Below are 16,656 nucleotides of genomic sequence, written 5' to 3' on the forward strand. Positions count from 1 at the left end.
CCTTTTTCTTCTGGAATAGGAATGTTCAATTTCCTTCTCAAATTTCAGCCCGAAGTAAAAAATTCGAGAATTTTCGAATTCCGATTTTTTCCTTTTTCTTCCCCTATAGCTTCCTTCGTTGTAAACAGATCTCTTTAAAAGTTGTCAGGTAGATACCTCGGATGGATACCTAATTGATGACGCCAATTGGACCGGTCCTCGCGCAGTTGCCAACTAGAGAAATTAAACTTTTCCTAAATTTGGGCAAAAAAATCGTAATTTTCGAAATTTTTGTTTATAAATCCGTACCTATACGTCCGAGCGCAAGTCAACTTATGCCAGTCAAACATTGGTCTTTATTGAACAAAAGTGGGTATAGATCGTTACAATGGGGTAATTAGGGGGCGCACGAAAAATTCGTATTTAGGTTCTAACCCTTAATTTTTTAGTTTTTCCCTACTTTTTTTGTTTATCGTAATCTACTTTTTTTTTTGTAATTAGAAGCTTTGTTTCTTAAATATCGCTATGACACGTGCAGGATATATTAGTGGTGTACCAATGTTTATTTTAAGATAGTTTGCGTCTGTCTGGTAGCAGGTTGGCAGCCACAGAAAATACCCAATTTTAGGGGAAAATCTTGAAAAAAAAATTAATTTTTCTCTATTTCCCTCTTGTTGGCTACATTCAAACAACCATACCACTGACTGAAAGCCTCGTCCTTGGCATACACAACGCACCATAAAAGGTTTCAGTAGGATAATTAGGGGAAGTACAGTTGAAATTTATATTAAACCATGTTCTGTAAATGGTAAAAAAAATTGTGAATTTCTGACGAGTGAGGTAGAATGATATATGTATAGATTTCATGGTCACTTTGTTAGATGTTGTCATGATACTTGTAGGATGTATTAGTATGGTTCCAAAGTTTATTTTCAGACAGCTTCCGTCTGTCTAGTGGCAGTGTTTCCAGCCAAAAAATAATTCCCAATTTTAGTTTAAAAATTCTGAAAATGCCCCTTTCCCTTCTATTATTTCCCCCTTGCTGGCTATACTGGAACAAACGTCCCACTATCTGAAAGTCTCCTTTCTGGCCTACAGAACGCACCATAAAAAGTTTCAATAGGATAATTAAGGAAGCTGTAGCCTCGGCATATCTATTGATTTTTGCTTCGGAGGCGTAAAAATTGAACAATGCCTCTGGGCTTGAAAAAAAAAAAAAAAAAAAAACGGACGAAAAAGCTCAAATAGGAGAGTTATAACGCAATGTACCATGAAACATCCCGTATGGTACAAATTGTACCATAAGATCCCCAAAGGGATAATGTCGGCGGTGGAATCGACTTCAGTGTACTCAGATCGTAGCTTTCACACGCCACCAACATTATCGGCCGACCTTCCGACACGGCAGATGCTGTCGGCGATATCGCCGACACCGGTTTTGTCGGAGGCAATGTTTTCTTATGATTGGATGCACATGCGGCCGATAATGTCGGCCGGCCAGTGGTTTAGGTGAAGAGAGTGAGTGACAAGGCGCTGTGTATTCTTGTTTCGTTTCTTGTCTTTGAAATTTTGTTGTTTCCATTTTTTTCTATTATAATTGTACTATAATAATATTATCTTGTTCTACAAACAACTTCGAAACAGCTTATTATTTTTTTACAGTATCTGTTTTGGAGTAGCTAATTCCCTTCACTAAATAAAGTATAAAATGTGGGAAATCTGAAGAGTACTGATTTCACTCTAAATAGCTATTATCAAATAGAATATAGGAAATTTAGATAACCAATTTCCAGTAATAGATAACCAATTCTATGAAAATTCCTTTCATTTGCTTCCACAGAGCAATAAAACTTTCCGATTTTTTTTTTTTGCTTCAAAATGATGAAAATTTTCCGACACAAAGTATTTCAATTTTTTCATACAGGACAGACAAATTTTTCGATTCATGAAAAATTGTTTCACTTGTTTTACATAGTACTGAAAATTGTCTAAGCCATGAAAATTTTTAAATTCTTTAAACGATCTTTCACTTTTTAACATTTTTATACATGAATTTAATCAGTTTTATGATCAGTGAGGAATTGTTACTTGATTATTGATTTTTTTTAGAACGGAAAATTTTCCACCTCACATCACTATGTGCAACGTTTGTGGATTTTGGCGAAGGAGATCACGCATGATTAAGCAGAATGTTTCTCGTAAAACCCAAATCGCGAGGCCTAATTTCCTGAACAATCTCCAGCTTATATAGGTGAAAATTGAGATCTTTGTGCAATATTCTCCTGAATGAGCGATCGGACATATGCACAGTTTGCGAATGACGACGAGCAGATCTTTTTGAGCTACGCAATATTGCAGCACGAACATTTTCCACGGCTTCTGGTATCCGCACAGTTCTTTCACTTCTTCCCGGTTTGCCATTGCAAACAGAACCTGTTGTTCGAAATGCACGTACCCACTTCACAATGGTCTGTCCATCTGGAACTTTCCCATGACGTCCCAAGTTAAAATGTTGCCGAAATAGACGCTGGGTAGCAATAACAGAGTCGTTAAACTTTCAACAGCAAAGGCATGATGCTGTGCACTCCACCGCTCCATATCACTGTCACACTCGAAATGGCAGCTTATTAGTACAGAATGCGGCACGGGCTGGCGCGCATTCATGCAGTACGTCATTGTACTACGCAAGTTAAATTACGCTATGAACGCTGCCGCACCCTGTATTATAACAAAGTAACAATCATTATCAATACAGTCTCTCGTATTGTATTTAGATGGAGCAATGTTTTTAAACATTTGGTAATAGTCTAATACAAGGTAGAGTGTAGGTTATTAATTACTTGTGTTCAGGGATGCATCGACGAATGTGGTCCTAAAGTCTGGATACCTTAGAACTTTTAATTTTTAAGAAAATTAGCAAAATTTCAGGGGGCAAATGTACAAAAATTATTATTTGCATTTTGTAGGCTACTCCGAAAAATCTTCGGACCCAAAAAAGTAATCTTGGGTGCGCCACTACTTGTGTTTACATTGTTACTAATTGCCTAATTTCGAAAGTCTATGTTGAAAAGAGACATGAAAGGACTGAATTGTTTTAAAAAGCCTAAGGGGCCCTGAAAATAATTTTTGCTTTCGGACCTGATTTTCAATTCTGCCACTGGATCGAAGACAAATTAAATACGGTATCGAATAAGACACACACTTTTGTCCTCAGTTGTTAATTGAACAAGTTCAGCTAAAATTAATAAAGAATTATTTGAGATTGACTATATCTTAAGAAGGATTAAATGAACTAGCTTTAATGGCTATTGAAAATGACATACTCAATGAAATGGGTACGGTTGCAATAATAAGAGATTTTGTCAAATTGAAAGCCAGAAAAGTGTCTTTATAACAAGAACTTTCCAGTAACAAAGTAAATGAGAAATTAAGCTAATTATCATAATCTCATTAGAAAATGCTATGTAAATATGCTTTTTCGCTACCGACACACACACACACACACACACAAAAAAAAATATACTTCCAAAATGTACGAACGTCTCATATTTGGGACGCATTGGTTTTCACCAAGGACCAGCGTCCCATATGTGAGTCGCCCGGGCTCGTTCTAGCAGATGGTCTATGGGTAAGGTGATTTTTTTATGACCGGTCTATAGTGGCGGTTTATGTCTATGAATCGGTCCCTCGTAAAATCCGCTGTGTCCCATACATGGGACGTTGGTAGCCAACGTGTTAATAAAGCATAAAAGCATACCTCTTTGTCAAAACCAAACTTGTGTTAATGTTAGACTTGAAGCTCATGAGTTTTATTCTGTTTCGACTTTTATGTATTTGTCAAAATGTATTTTAGGTGTATATCTTAGTTGTCTTCTATTTTCTTTTAATAAAAAAATGCTATTATTAAAATTAGAACTTTGCTCAGTATTCATTCACAGTCAATTAGTTATAATTTCGCCATTTTTCGTTAATATGTGCAGGGAAACTACAGATATTGAAGAAATTTGCGATTGCATTAATTATTTGAAGAATTTTTGTCCATTACAACTTCTACTCTTTTATTATGATTTAGGTGGGGACGCCTAAATATTGTTTGCTTACACTTAAGAAATATCTAGAACCGGCCCTGGTTTCAAGTGAAATGTTAACTGAAAATTGCATCCTTTGAATTTGATTTCGGGCATCCACTCATTCGCGATATTAAGAGGACTAGTTCATGCAGATTTGAAATGATCTTTGAATTAGTCTAATTTCATTAAAACATTTTACATTTATTACAGCTACCCAAATCCAAACCACAACAGTAACCACGAAAGATAGAAATGCTAAGACGAAATATTTCTTTGTTAGCAAAGAAAGAAAAAACAAAACTTCCTGTTGTTGTATGGGAAGGTGAAGAATGGTCATCCACCGTTCCTGTAGATTAAATTGTGGTGAGATCTATTTGTTACTTGTTTCTTCCGCGTATAGGTTGAAGTGTGGTTCAATCACCGTTGTGCTTCAAGTGTGCTGTTAATGAAACCAAGGGTGCATTACGAAAAGAACGCAGCAGAAAAGAAATAACTACCTTCAAAGCAAACCGATGCATTAGCGGCAGACCATGGTTTTGAATACAGATGAGACACAATCATGGTTTAAATGTCTAAGAAACTACCAGAGAAGTAAACCCATCTGATTTTTTTAATGTTGTTATTTGAAATGGATCTCAAAAAGATAAACATCTACAACGTGACGCTACAGACAGAAATAAAGAAATTTACAACATATGTAGCTATATACACGTACAACACAAAGTGCTTCAAAGATCGCTGACCATGAGGTTAGAACTATGGACTTATCAATTAAGAAGTAAATTTATTACCCATTAGCTGTTCTAGCTCGGTAAATGATCATTTCCCAATGTGTGTGTCAATTGATTTCACATTGATGGCTGCTTCTCTGAGCTATATCATCATTGATTAACAAATGACTGTATTGTATGAACACATCAACATTTCATTTTAGCTTTTAAAAGCTGTTATGGCACTCAACCGACGAACTAGTAACAAAAGTATATGGTCCAAACAGTACCGTTTGACTATGTCTAGTTTGTGTAGCTGTAAGTTATGGGTCAGGTATTTAGTGATGATCTTACGCTAATCAGATTTCAGATCTTCTTACGCTAATCATTACCCAAATTTTCATTGCTTTCTATCGAATATTAGAAAAGTTTCTAAACAACTCATTAACAATTGGCTATTATCTTATACAACAATAATCCTCAAAGAAGGGATTTCGGGTTTAACTCAAGTCTCCGTAATACATTTGCAATATATTTAAGTATTGCTAATGTAAATAATCTGCAAAATAAACTCCACAGCTGTCGTGCAACAAGTACTTTTATCTTCATTATCATCATTAAATTCTGTCTGTTGATTACTACTTTATCAGAAGATAGAGGTATGTGACTTGACTATGTGCAAGCATCGATACTAGTAATTATTTTCGTAGTTGTTTTCCAAATGCTGAATGTTGTAACCTTATGTTGATTTCGAGCTCCTTCATGGCTAAACGGTTAGCGTAGGCGCCTTTGGCTCGGGAAATCCGGGTTCGATTCCTGGCGGGAGCTCATGTAGTTCAGATTCCACGTTAATCAGTAGGTCCAAGTCTCATATAGCCTCGCTGCTGAACGAGACGTTAAAATCAACTTATTTAAGTTGAATTTCACAATTAGCGCATCCACTTAAGCAACAGAAACAGAAGTTTAGAAACTTTAGTACGTGTAGCTTGTTTGTAAAGTGTTCCTTCTGAGGACGTCAAGTTAAACAAGAATTTTTTGAGATGATTACTGCAACAGTTCTTCATTTTTGACTTTATGTACACTCATGTCCAAAATTATTGTCGCATGTCTATAAATATGTTGTTCTAGGAATATAATTTGATAACGAATTCACCCGATATTTCTTATATTTTAGTATGTGTACAATCGGCAAAGTCATGCACGTGACAAATTTCATGTCAAAAAAGCAGTAAATAAGAACAATAAAACGAAAATAAAACTTTCTTGTCTATTTAGCAGCATTTTGTTGTACTCATTCTAATTTTCGTATTTATAATTCTTTTCCTATGAAATTTACCACAAATATACATTTCCCGATTATACACATAATATCAGTATTAGAAGTACCCTGCAAAATCATTATCAAATTATATTCTTACAAGAAGACAGTCATAGATGTGCGACAATCATTTTGGACATGAGTGTACATCAGAACCGTCAAGCTATTTCTTCGTGGTAACTGAAGGTTTAATTTAAAACAAGTGAGTTTTGTTTCACATTGGAGACTGCGGTATAAGCAAAATGAGATCTCTGGTTAATACTTCAAAATTTGCTTCATGAAACTACACAGCCCTTCTCTGACTTCCAGTATGATTGAAATGAACAGGACCTGGACTCATTAGATCTCCAAAGTATTAAATTAGATTTCAAATTTATAGCGCCATAAAGGTGGTACACACCAGTACATCATGCCATCTTTCAACATTTATTCTTTTCTAGAAAAAATATATAAATTTAATTACAATATGTAAGATAAGAATATTAACGGCAATGAATCGTGTGCTATCTTTCTTTTCAAATCAGTTCATTTATACATGGAATTATTTATCGGTTTTCTTTGAAATGAATTTGAATTTTAACGGTTTTATTTCTTCTTCAAATTTATTTAAATGTCCCAAAGTTCGTAAAAGTAACATTTTAAAATTTAATAACTGAATTTAAGATACATACATACATACATACACACACACACATTATATATATATATATATGAACGTAAGAAATGCACTTACATGTATCTGTAATACAAATTAATTTTCAAACAAAAAAAATCAAGGATCATTTAGGAAATAGATTTGAAGAAGTCAGTAAAAACCAGTTCATTTAAATTAATCTTAATTTATAAACAATAGAAAATTAATTTTCCATATAAAGCAATTGACTAAAAACAGATTACGTACGTATTCAAAGCATTAACTCTTGAGCTTGTTTGTCGTACACGTGTACGGACCCCTTAGTGCTTTTAGAAGTGGTAGACGTAGACGTATACATCCCGTGTAATAGTGACGAAATAGTGCATATTCTGCCATCTATTTTCTCACATGAACGGAAACACATGCCACTCAAGAGTAGACTGCAATGTCCTGCTATCTGCTGATTTCCCAACTGTACCAAAGTTGGATTTCTAAACTAACAAGAACACAAGACGTAAGTGCTTTGTAAGAGCACCATGTAAGATTTTATTTTTATTATTACTTTTGTTATTACAGTAGAGCGTCGATTATCCGAAGTGATTGGGGGACATGGGTGTTCGGAAAACTGGTTTGTTCGGATAATCGAACTGTACATGTTTATTTGCCATGCGCGGAGCGGCACGCCTCAACTCTAAGCTGGCGCAGCTGTTGCTGTGAACAGCTTTGATACTGCCGCTACTTCTACAGCCAGTGCCAAACTGACAGAAGTGTGCTGATTGTTGAAACACAGCGACTGGCGGCTTGGCCGGTCAGCAGCGCCTAATGAAGGCCCCATTAGAAGCAATGTTCCGCCAGCGGTGGCTCAGTGCGGCGACTACTGTGGGAAACTTGGTTTGGGAGTGAGGGGGATGATGGACGGTAGGGTGGGAGAGTAACAGGTGCGAGGAAGTACACAGTTCGGTTAAGCGGTCGTTCGGTTGACCGACGTTCGGATAATCGACGCTCTACTGTATAGCACAAATGTAATTACTTATACATTTTTTGAAGTTTCGTTTACAAATCCTCTAAGATATTTTCAATTTTGTGACATTATGCGAAAATTATTTTGGTGATTTAATATTACCGCCTCTCGCACAGGTTGATGGGTATTTAACTCCCGGCTCGAAGAGTTAAAACATTTCTTTTGACAAGGTATAAATGCCATCGTGCACGCCCGCGCCTTTACATGCATAATAATAATAAATAATAATAATAATAATAATAAAACACTGATCACAAGTAAGGATAAATTTCAACTTAGAACCGAATTTAGTTTAGGTATCACCGAAACGAGCATGCTAACAAATTTGTTAGTCCGAAGTATGGAAAAGAGGTGAATTAGCTTTGAAAACTTAGAGTTTTATTGCATGGTAAAAGTATTGGCTCCTGCTGTGACTGATACTGCTATATTAAAAATGGCCTGTTCTCAGTATTTTCTAGTAGAAATATCTCACGATTATGCTAAGCCGGTGATGATGATAATGACGAATTGATAGAATGATGAAAGTGAGAGAGCTCTGAAAGAACCCACGCATACGGTATTGTCCACCACGTAGCTCATTTGACGTGAGTTGGAATCGAACCAGGGATCCCACGCACCAAGTCTACCTCTGAGCCATCACGGCCCTAAGCAGTCTTGAATTCAGTTTTTCTTTCTGGGAAGAATGTGAAAATTCAGAGGAGTATGTTCAAAAATGAGGAAGGAGTAATATTATTAGATATATATGAGAAAATATATAAACTTCTACAGAAAAGTATACTTTATGATGGGTGTATGACGTAAGCCATGGCAAAAGTTCAAACACTCCTGAACATTATTTAATATTATTAGAACTATTATGTTCAAAGATAGTACAGTCTATAATAGTTCCTGAAAAAAAAAAGTGTAGAAAATACTTTCTTTCGTATTACAATTCTACGTACAGATAGGATAACAGAACTTTCGTTTAATAGACTTTTTTTTTTTTTTTTAAATGGTAGTTTGCATAGTAATTATTATTGCATTAATGCACCTTCAATTTCAAATTATATGAACGAATAGAAAGAAAAGAAATAAATATGATGTGTGTTAATTCCGCAATAAAATAAAAATGTCAATGACATTTCATTTCGAAATGAGCAATTCTCTCTTTCTTTTAATGTTATCGTGAAGGTAAACGTCCATCGAGGTGTGATTCCGCAATCCGTTATGCAATTTGCTTGTGTGAAGAACGTAAGTAAACTTCAATGTAACCTTTCCCCTCTTATTCTGTTTTGTTAATCTCATTACAGTTCTCTCAACTTCACACATATGTTATAGGTTAATTTATGCTTAAAGAAGAGTATGTACACACACTATAATCAATGGAGATCCATCTAATCACACGATAGATACCATTATAGAGGCGTCAGTTGCATTGTTTAATTAAGATAAAACTATTTTCTTATTTTATTACAGAAAGAAGACCAGAACATCCTATACAAATCAGTAAGAGCTATATGAGACATGGGCTCCGAGTAAATAGGGAGACGTGGGTATGTGAGCTCCTACCGGGAATCGAACCCGAGTCTCTCGCGCCAAAGGTGCGTACCCTAACTCACAAAATAACATTTCTTTTCATTATAACTAAATGATATGTTGTCCTCCACGAACAGAAATATATTAATATGAGCTTCCCGTGCGCGTCTTAGCCCTTGGGCATGGGGTTAGAAGAGAATCAGGATATGTGCATACATAATGCATTTCAAATTTATAAACTAGTGTAAGAAACGGGATATAATTAAGTGGGATCCGAACTACGTGATACAATGGAATTTGAATGTGACTCTTTAGGGAATTCAGCCCCAAGCCATGCACAGCAAGATGAGTGTTGTTATGCTATGGGAATTAAGCTGCCCATAAAGTTGCAGGAAGCCTGTGTTATAAAGTGCCAGTTAAACTCGAAGAAGAAAACTGTGATACAGCATTTCGTCCATTTCACATAAAACGTATATTTGCTAAGATAATGTGAATTACTCTGGGGAACATGGCAGTCAAAGAATAATTTAGTGGATAATAACTGGAAAATGGATAATGAATTCAAAAATACAGTCTTGCTGTTATCTACGGCGTTATCTGATATGTAGTATTGATTTAAACTGATTCAGCAGGAAATAAATAAACTATTGTATAATTAGGAGTAGATGTTAATGTCCCTTTTGAGTAATGAGGATGTATGAGGCAAAATAATATTGTTCAAAGTGGGGACTGAATCACTATTCGGGTTTTATCCAAAGCTTGATATACGCAATAGGGATTGAATCCTCGAACACGTTCCCAGAAAGCACGGGAGTTAACCATTTAGGTACGAAGGTGTACACGGCCTTAAGGTCAAGAATGAAGTAAAAAATGGGCCTAAGAAAAAATGACACTGTAAGATGATAAATAATGCCATATAGTTTTAATTTTCACACCACTTATTTCGAGATTATCGACATTTGGTGTTTGAAATTGAAAACGAGATTAAGACAACGATTTTTGACTCGACACAAGCCTGAGACTACACTTTGACAACTGAGACTGAATGCAGTTTCATCTCGTCTTAATTAAGAGTGAATTTCATCCCTACATTTCGTCAATAAAGAAAATCTAGAGGTCTTTGAGGAAGTAATGATGAGAGGAAAGTCATAGTGAGTAAATAGGAGACAAATCACTATTTATAGCTCAACACAATTTTAAATTAACCCTCGTTCTATCCACTACGGCAGAATTCGCAAGTTTTCCAAGTGCATTAAGTGTGTTTAAGTGCCTTGTAATGTTTTGGTTTGATAACGTTTTCGTGTGCTTCTGAGTTTAATGAAACATTCGCTCTGTTGATTACATTTTTGTGGTTGAGTGAGTTACGAGTAATTGTTGCGGGAGAGTAGCCAGATGTTAGGGTTTCCTCGTAAGTGTTAAGTTTTTCTGGCACGTTTCACGTTATACGTTTTTATTTTCCCCGTAAAATGACTTTTAAAAAATAAATAAAATAATTTTAATGCATTTAAAAATATTTTTGTAAGTTAGTACGAAAAAAATAACTAGATAGAGCTCACTCATTAACAACGCAACCCAACGATGTAACTTAATACTCAGAGAGAAAATACAACAGGTTTCGTTTTTACCTCCCACCTAGCCGGCACCCCAACTTAATGTTTAAGAATAAGTTGGGTTTAACATCTTGCCTTTCTGTCAACATCGTCTCAATCACACCGCAGTTTTGATCAACAGTGATATACTGATGTCAGGAACAGTAGCTTCTGTGAACTAATAAAAGCAGAACTCAAAGTGACTGTGGATTTCGATATTCTGCAATGACTTTTTAAACATAAAAGAAAATATATCCATCTATTAAGAGTCCCACAGCTTCATTACAATATAACTAAAAATCAACTAAGATTTGTGTAATATAGTGATTGAATTCGAGTTTAGCATCCCTTTCAGCACTCAGGCCATATTGGACGAGGAGCTATATCTTAAAATGGGGATCAGTACCTCATGTGCTGTCACCGGGATTGTAATATACTTTCTGTTGCAATTATTTTTAACGAAACTACACCAGTTTACAATTAAGAGTATTCCACGTTACTACGTGAAATCATACATGTGTTTGTCATGTGTAAATTCTGAATATCGTGTATATTCAGCCCCCCTCCCCTAGAAATGTTAAAATCTCCCGTTTTTTCTCTCTGAATTATCTGTCAACTCTATATCATAATGACACACTTTAAAAAAAAATTAACCATAGCCTTAATGTTTCAGCAATGTAGCAAGAGATGCTAAATTGAGATCAATTGTTGAAAAAATTTGTAACTTTGCTTTGGGCTAGATCTGCGGTCCTGTTGAACCCTATTATTTTGCTACAGCCACAATATTATCTTCTTCGCAACATAAGGACAGGGTGTCTATTAAAATTCGAAAGTGAAATTTCGTGACCTTTTCTTTACCAAACCATAAAATTTTGCAACATTCTCAAGAGCGAATTTGGGTGCTGCGATTTGGTAGCGTCTAAAGCCGACCATAGAGATTTCTGGCGGTGAATTTTGACGTTTTATAGAACAAAGTTTTAAAGTCTGCACTTGTAGGCTTATTTGTACCGGTAAAAAAAAATCGTGATCTAAAAGCTAAATTTCGTGACACTTTCTTGACTTTCATGACCGTTTTCTGATTTCGTGACCGATAGACACCCTGAAGAAGAACAGTAAAGTGTTGTGGGAAGTGTTTATGGAGTTTTGCAACAATCAAGATTAAATATCCGAAAACATGTTGCAGATGAATTAATTTGTTGCTAATCTTTCGACGAATATAAACTGTGATGTAGTTGGATCATCTTTCCCAACAAGCAACGCAACACCGTAAAAATATTGTGATAAATGGTACTTTGATTTGCTTTAAAAGTGGAAAAGAATAATGATTATTTTGCGTATAGAAAATAAAAATAAAGAAAGAAAATAGTAAATTCCATCAATATGAAATTATTTCTTCTAAATTCGTTTGCGTCAAAGTTTAATTAAATTCCAACGTAGGTCAATTCTCTCCTAATTTCAGTTTAATTTTCATAAATAAAGCAATAGGAGCTACGTTATCACAATACTGTAGTACTCTCGACTGAAGACTGATTTACAACAAATAGTAAGACTCTAAAGTTAAATACTTCTGACCGGTGTCTTAAACTTGGCTACAACCATTACCATCAGACACTCCGAAAGTTAATCCAACACCACTTTATTTTCGAAATCCTATGTATAGCACAGGTCTATTTACTCAATAACGTAGTATATAACAACTTAAAAAAGCAATATGTGTGGTCTTGTAATCATGTTAATAAATGTATTACGCACATACTAAGGAATCGTATATATATATATATATATATATATATATATATATATATATATATATATATATATATATATATATATATATATATATATATATAGGTTAAAATTGCACATAAGGGTGCACTTTCTCCTTGCAATTTGATTTTAATATGGGATCAACTAGCAGAATTCATTACTTTCGTTAGTTGAAGGTAATTTAATACACGTTAACTTATCTAATAAAAACTTAAGAAAACAACAAAATTTGAGTTTCAAAAACTGTCATGTTTCTTTAAAGACTGTCACAATGTTTAACAGTAGGCTTTTTCATCTAATAACTATTCTGGAAAAATTTTTTAGCAAAATGTAATGCAATTACAACCGAACCTATTAAAGTAAATAACTTCTCACATTCGCAAATATCTACTTAAATGTTCTTTTCACGACAGTTATGATCATGAGTCGCTTCTGTTCAACATACTTTCTTTTTGACAACTTCTTTTTGTCCCGATTTAGCCCCATCTTTCCCCGTTGTCATCTCTGGGTTCGGTTTTTTGCTCATTCCAGTAAGAAGTTTTCTAATTTCCGCAATACCTTTGGCTGGGTTCAAACCTTTAGGACAAGCATTGGTACAGTTCATGATAGAATGACATCTAAATACAGAATAAAAATCACTGAGTTTTTTCAGTCGTCGCACTGTTGCCTGATCTCGGGAGTCAATAATCCACCTATACGCTTGCATCAGAACTGCTGGCCCTAGATATTTTCTTCCGTTCCACCAATAAGAAGGACAAGATGTACTGCAACATGCACACAATATACATTCAATTAGCCCATCTAGTTTATCTCGATCTTTTATGCTTTGTAGAAACTGTTCGCCTTTAGATTCATTTGTTTCCGATTGCAACCACGGTTCGATAGATTTGTACTGTCGGAAAAAGTGCTGGAAGTCAGGAATCAAATCCCTAATGACGTACATGTGTGGTAAAGGATAAACCTTTGTAGGCTTTGTGGACTTCGTATTAATTTTAGTAATACATGCCAAACCATTTACCCCTTCGATATTCATTGCACAAGATCCACAAATGCCTTCACGACAAGATCTGCGGAAACTAAGAGTTGGATCAATTTCATTTTTTATTTTGATCAAAGCATCTAGCACCATTGGGCCGCAATGGTCTACGTCGATTGCGTACTCCTTCAAGCTTGGTTTTACATGAGGACTTTCAGGATTCCATCTATACACAAGAAACTTCTTAAATGTTTCTGCTGCAGGAACAGAAACATGAAATTGTCTTACTAATTTTCTACTACAAAAAAGCTTCCGAATTAACATCCTGCTTTACTATGCCGAACTATATAGTCTCAATTCAATAATAAACAGAAACAAAAGCGAATCCTTCTTTCTTTCTTCTTCACTATTAATAGTGTTGAGATATGCCTCCGACCTCGAAATAGTCTTCTTAGGCTATGAGTGTTGTGTTTGGTAGATAAACTCAGCTGATTGTTTTCATATGTTAACATACATTTTTTTCAGGTAAAGGAATATTTTGAGCAATACACTTAGTCATCGTCATAAATATTATTTCTTCTATATAAAGATATCTTCTTCAACATGATTGAATACACCGATTTTTTTTTTTTTTTTTTTTAATATTCCTTGAACTACCGAATTTTCTGTTTATTTCTTTTTATATAAACTTATGCGACTCTATTCTATTTAATATCCTAATGCAAATAGTTATTAAAGTCGCAGCACGTAGGCTAAGTCGACTATTGCACTAGTATTGTTTTAAACATGAAATTTGTATTAAATTATAAATTATATTGTACTAAATAACATTCATTAGTCACATCACAAGTTGCAACCAAATTGGCGCGAACGTATGTCCGAATCATCCTGCAATAATATGGTAAATTGTTACAAATTGTTACAATTGTTGTTACTTACCTCACTAATACAGGCAAATGTAATTAAGTATTTTAAAATACGTAGAGTTACTATGAAAGTTGTAATTTATTAGACATATTTAGATACACTCTGTATCTCCGTATGCGGGGGTTGATGGTGGAAGACGGAACACCAATATTCACGTGTACTTGAGCGTGGTGGTGGGGAAATATTTTTTCCTATCAGGTTACGTGAAACAGATTATAATAATTTCCTGCGGGAAAACTCCTGGTCTCCCACTTGACGGTGGGGCATTTCAAATACCCGGAAGGTCCGCTCCCACAACCAGGGGAGTCATTTAGGAGGGCAGGAAGGGGCAATTGCCCCTTCAAGAATTTGATGAATACGCATACTAAAATCGATTGCCTACTAATATACTAGTACAAAACGTGAAAGTCTTACGTTGCTGGTGCTCTCCCCCCCCCCCTCAAGCGAAGCCTGAAATGACGCTCCTGCCCACAACAGGCAACTCCTAAACCTGCCCATGCTCAAAACACGGCACTTACATGCATTAAGACAAAAAGATACACACATACATAACAAAGAAACAATTCAATATGGCACATCTAAATATAAACTAGGTGAACTTCTTTGCAGACACCTCATTTTAAAAACAAAAGGTAGGGAAAATGTCGGTGTTGTCAACTTAGAAATTATTTCTACATAAGAAATAAAACCTCTTAAGCCTATCACACACCGTCATAGTTTTCCATCAAATGTTGTGTCAAACTTTTCTTTGATAGTAATTTTGTCAAATAAATTGGCTAAAACTTTTTCAACCATTATAAACGATCAAACTTAAGGATGAATATCTTGCTCATTTGTTTTATATATATATATATATATATATATATATATATATATATATATATATATATATATATATATATATATATATATATATATATATATATATATATATATATATATCTTGACTCAATTGTTAGATTACTTGAGCGTACGTGTGTAGTTTTGTGGTTATACGATGTCGAATAACTATAATGAATAAGGTTGTAGAAATGAATTGAATGACTACTCACAATTACTTCTGCCTCATTTTCTTCCTTTATTGCTAATTCCAAATAATTCTTGTTCTCATGCTTTATTTCTTGATCATTAAATACGTATCAATTTATATTCCATTTGCTAATCTGATGCTTAAATTTCGTATAATTCAGCTAATTTTCCAGTACTTCTGTTACTTTGAGGCACTGATTAAGAATAAATAGTTCGTCATAAAAACGATAGTTTTACAGTTAAAATGAGAAAGTTCATATGAAAGAGGATTCTGTAGGATATTAAATTCTGGAGGATTTTTTTCTGGGTAGGAAACCAGTAATGTAATTCAGAAATGCGAAACGGGCAATGTTTAGCAGAAGGGGTCCAGCTATTTTTTCTTTAAAAAAATGTTACAATTTCGGTGGTTTTTGAAAATGTATTCTAATAAAATGAAACTTACAGCTGTTATGCAAAATGTATTTTTAAGATTAAGAAACTGCAGCTGTGAGCAGTACGAGTACAAAACAATAATTATTCATCATTTCCAGTGCTCAATGATTTCATTGGTTCTTCAGGTGAAACACTCTCTGCTAAAATGCACGAACACTTGAACACTTGAAAGCATTAGCTGCTACTTTTCGAGAATATCTCCCTGAACCACAACCTGGTAATGATGATTAAAAATCCTTTCACTAAAGTAGGAATACATGACATACAAGGTATGTATCTCTCTAGCACAGAACAAGAACAGTTCTTCACATACTGCGATACTTTATGGAAAAACAGTTTCAAAGAAAACGAACTTTGTAGTTTTTGGTTGCGTGTGCGTTGTGTGAAGAGTTGTCTAAAAAGGCATTGCAACACTTGATGCCTTTCCCTACCCCTTACTTATGTGAGCAGACCTTTTATGCTCTTTACAGTACTAAAACCTTAAAGAGAAATAATCTTAATGTAGAATCGGACCTAAGATTCATGGTGACAAAAATTATTCCAGATTTCAATGCAATTATGGAAAAACACAAAGAATTTCATTCCTCACATTAGTGACCCCACATTTGAGAATGGTGTTTATTATTCCTTTATTATTATTATTATTATTATTATTATTATTATTATTATTATTATTATTTTCAGTCTTG

The 16,656-nt window shown here is 34.6% G+C and overlaps 1 pseudogene; it reads right to left on the reverse strand.

Moving 5' to 3' along the window:
* Positions 1–12,831: 12,831 nt before the first annotated feature.
* On the reverse strand, positions 12,832–13,961 carry LOC145690528 (uncharacterized; annotated as a pseudogene).
* Between the last annotated feature and the right edge of the window lie 2,695 nt (positions 13,962–16,656).

This window comes from Thermobia domestica, chromosome 7, assembly GCF_964235325.1.
Source record: "Thermobia domestica chromosome 7, izTheDome1.hap1.1, whole genome shotgun sequence".
Lineage (NCBI taxonomy): Eukaryota > Metazoa > Arthropoda > Insecta > Zygentoma > Lepismatidae > Thermobia > Thermobia domestica.